The 4,172-nt window shown below is 47.9% G+C and overlaps 1 pseudogene; it reads left to right on the top strand.

Annotated features, from left to right (window-relative positions):
• Positions 1-3,815: 3,815 nt before the first annotated feature.
• On the top strand, positions 3,816-3,933 carry LOC126186029 (5S ribosomal RNA; annotated as a pseudogene).
• The last annotated feature ends 239 nt before the right edge of the window (positions 3,934-4,172 follow it).

Here is a 4,172-nt window from a genome sequence, read left to right as displayed (position 1 = left end):
ATCTGGTGACTGTGGTGACTAGGAGAGACGTGATAATTGATCCTCGTATTCAAAAACTAGTGCTAGACGATGTGAGCTGTGCGAACAGGAGTTCTGTCGTCTTAGAGCACAGCCAGCATCACCATTGGGGAATAAACACCGTGCCATGGGATCAGAGCCGGTCGGGGTGGCCAAGCGGTTCTAGGCGCAACAGTCTGGAACCTCGCGACCGCTACGGTCGCAGGTTCGAATCCTGCGTCGGGCATGGATGTGTGTGATGTCCTTAGGTTAGTTAGGTTTAAGTCGTTCTAAGTTCTAGGGGACTGATGACCTCAGCAGTTAAGTCCCATAGTGCTCAGAGCCATTTGAACCATGGGATCAGATAAAAAAGGACAAGCATCCTTGACAGTAAGGCGGGCTTGCAGAGTAGCCGCAGGGCCGAAGGGATACCACGATATGTCTGCCCATATCATCACGGATGCTCACCAGGTTTCACTCCTCGGACGTAAACTCGACCAGAAGTTGGAAACAGTGTGATACAAGAATAATCCGACAAACTGACTTTCTGTCATTGCGCCAAAGTACAATTTTTATGGCTTCGGCACCAGTTTTGCTGTTGCAGGCATCTGCATCGCTGATGAGTGCGTGGAATTCGAGCTCACCCTACAGTTCCCTACTTATGGAGGACCCTTCGTGTTGTTTTGGTGCTGACAGGATTCGCTAATGAGACATTCACTTCTGCGGTGACTTCTACAGCTTTCTTCCTGTTATTTATCGTTACAACTTTTTTTAACGACCGTCTGTCACGATCACCTTTCTCACAATTTCGTGGGCGTTGTGACTTAATGGATGATGTTTTCCCGCTTTCCCTGTGTGCGGTATAAATCTTCGATACGGTGCCTCTTGAAACACCAAACGCTTCGGTTATCTTGGTTACGGAAACACCAATTTGCTCACGCTCGAGTTCACTTAGCTCCCACATAATGTACTCACAACCACACAGAACAATGTTCTGACCATGACTGACACTTGCAACGTATTGAGGGCATTTCACAGGTGTCGTTCGAGTTCAAATACAACAGCGCATCCTGCTGGCTTGGTTAGCATCTGCGTTTTTGTTCAAGCGTGCATTTCTAGCAGTATTTCCATATCTTTCATGACCCCTGTAGCCCGCATCTCGTGGTCGTGCGGTAGCGTTCTCGCTTCCCACGCCCGGGTTGCCGGGTTCGATTCCCGGCGGGGTCAGGGATTTTCTCTGCCTCGTGATGGCTGGGTGTTGTGTGCTGTTCTTATGTTAGTTAGGTTTAAGTAGTTCTAAGTTCTAGGGGACTGATGATCATAGATGTTAAGTCCCATAGTGTTCAGAGCCATTTGAACCATTTTTGAATGACCCCTGTATGTTATCTTTGTGTGCAATAGCGACACATAGCGAGTCATCAATGGTGTGTTACCTAATCTGCAAACACTCCACTGGATGTTGCTTTAAGTAATACCGTTCACATTATGCTTAATATTATACACTGATTTTGGCTGAGCCGCATTTACAACGATACCACTTTGGCTTAGTTCTGGATTTGGTTTAAGAGTTATTCGGTATCTACGTACGTATTCAGATTGCCCTCTAAGTACTATGGTACTTAATATCTGAGGTCATCAGTCCCCTAGACTTAGAAACAGTTAAACCTAAATAATCTAAGGACATCACACACATCCATGCCCGAGGCAGCATTCGAACCTGCGACCGTAGCCGCAGCGCGGTTCCGGACTGAAGCGCCTAGAACCGCTCGACCACAACGGCCGGTTATTCAGATGGGACTTCATGTTTTTCTATCTCAGTTTTCATGATTATCAAGAAAGTCATTGCGTATATTTTGATCTGAGGGCTGGATCTCCTGATAAAAACAGCCAGTAACTGCCTGAGCTGTGCTTTAGCTTATTGACTGTATTTCGATAAAATGAATTGCATCGTCAACACTACTAACAATTTTCCAACGCCGGCAGCCATCGCCATATTATCGTCCCATTAGCCGCCAGTCATTGACTTGCCTGTCATAACTTTCGGTGCCAGTCATCGCCTCGCCTGTAGTCGTCTTCGCTGTCAGTCATTGCCACATCTATATCTGCATTCGTCTCTGTGGTCCTCCGCAATGCTCTTCGCTTCCTCAACAACTGTGTTTCTTGCTATCATATCCTAGTGTCTACTTCCTCCACACCAAACACGCATCATCCCACGCAGTAATAGACACACAGCTGTGTACCGTCTCACTTCCACATACACTGAAGCGCCAAAGAAACTGGTATAGTCACGTGTATTCAAATACAGAGGTATGTAAACAGGCAGAATACAGCGCTGGCGCAGTTGTTAGATCGGTTACTGCAGCTACAATGGCAGGTTATCAAGATTAATGTGAGTTTGAACATGGTGTTACAGTCGGCATACGAGGGATGGTACACAGCATATCCGGGGTAGCGATGAAGTGGGGTTTTCCCGTACGACCATTTCATGACTGTACCGTGAATACCAGGAACACGGTAAAACATTAAATCTCACACATCGCTGTCGCCGGGAAAAGATCCTGCAAAAACGGGATCAACGACGGCTGAAGAGAATCGTTCAGCGTGAGAGAAGTGCAACCCTTCCACAAATTGCTGCAGGCCCGTTCGTGTACCCTTGGTGACTGCACGACACAAAGCTTTACACCTCGCCTGGGCCCGTCAGCACCGCCATTGGACTGTTGATGACGGGAAACATGTTGCCTGGTTGGATGAGTCTCGTTTCAAATTGTATCGAGTGGTGGACGTTTACCGGTATGGCGACAACCTCATGAATCCATGGACCTGCATGTCAGAAGGGGACTGTTGAAGCTGATGGAGGCTCTGTAATGGTGTCTGGTGTGTGCAATTGGAGTGATATGGGACGCCTGATAGGTCTAGATACGAATCTGACAGGTGAGACGTACGTAAGTATCCTGTCTGATTACCTGCATCAATTCGTGTGCATTGTGCATTCCAACGGACTTGGGCAATTTCAGCAGGACACTGCGATATCTCCACACGTCCACAATTGCTACAGAGTGCCTCCAGAAACTCTCTTCCGAGTTAAAACACTTACGCTGGCCACCAAACTCCCCAGACATGAACATTATTGAGCATACCTGGGATGCTTTTCAACGTGCTGTTCAGAAGAGATCTCCACCCCCTCGTACTCTTACGGATTTATGTTCAGCCCTGCAGGATTGATGGCGTCAGTTCCCTCCAGCACTATTTCAGACGTTAGTCGAGTCCATGCCATCTCGTGTTGCGACCCTTCTGCGTTTTCTTGGGGGCCCTACGTGATATTAGGCGGATGTACCAGTTTCTTTGGCTCTTTAATGTATTTCTATACCTCTCCGCCCTATTAACTTTCTCCGACAGTTCTTCGCATGTTTCCTTATTACTCTGCTGCCGGAGCGACTCCCTCAAACTTCGCATCAACATTTACACAGTCATCAGTCTTACCTGATTTCCCATTTACAGTGTCTGATAATTCAGCAGGTGACGCAGGACCACTTTCGCCACTAACCACAACCATACCAGCATCACATACGACACCAACAGCAAGATTATCATCTGCACCAGCATTGTTTTCTTTACAACCAGCATCATCACGTGCACCAGAAGCAATGCCAGTATTGTATCCTGCAGCATTACCATCTCCATTGCCGTCAACACTGCTAGCGTCGTCAGGAGTAAAAGAGCTGCTGAGCGTCACATGTCTCAGATGAATGGCGTAAAGGCCGAAACTGCCACAGTGGAGTTGGTAAATAAAGTAATTTTAACAGTCAGTGATTTAATTTGCCAATGGCCTTGCCAGAGTGGTAACACCGGTTCCCGTCAGATCACCTAAGTTAAGCCCTGTCGGGCTGGGATAGTACTTGGATGGGTGACCATCCGGTCTGCCGAGCGCTGTTGGCAAGCGGGGTGCACTCAGCCATTGTGAGGCAAACCGAGGAGCTACTTCATTGAGAAGTAGCGGCTCCGGTCTCGTAAACTGACAAAATGGCCGGGAGAGCGGCGTGCTGACCACATGGCACTCCATATCCGCATCCAGTGACGTCTGTGGGCTGAGGATGACACGGCGGCCGGTCGGTACCGTTGGGCTTCCATGACCTTTTCGGGTGGCGTTTAGTTTTAGTTTTTAATAATTTAAAATA

Source organism: Schistocerca cancellata, chromosome 4, assembly GCF_023864275.1.
Source record: "Schistocerca cancellata isolate TAMUIC-IGC-003103 chromosome 4, iqSchCanc2.1, whole genome shotgun sequence".
NCBI lineage: Eukaryota > Metazoa > Arthropoda > Insecta > Orthoptera > Acrididae > Schistocerca > Schistocerca cancellata.
Note: the sequence above shows the minus strand (reverse complement) of the source record. Positions and strands in the feature narration are given on the sequence as shown.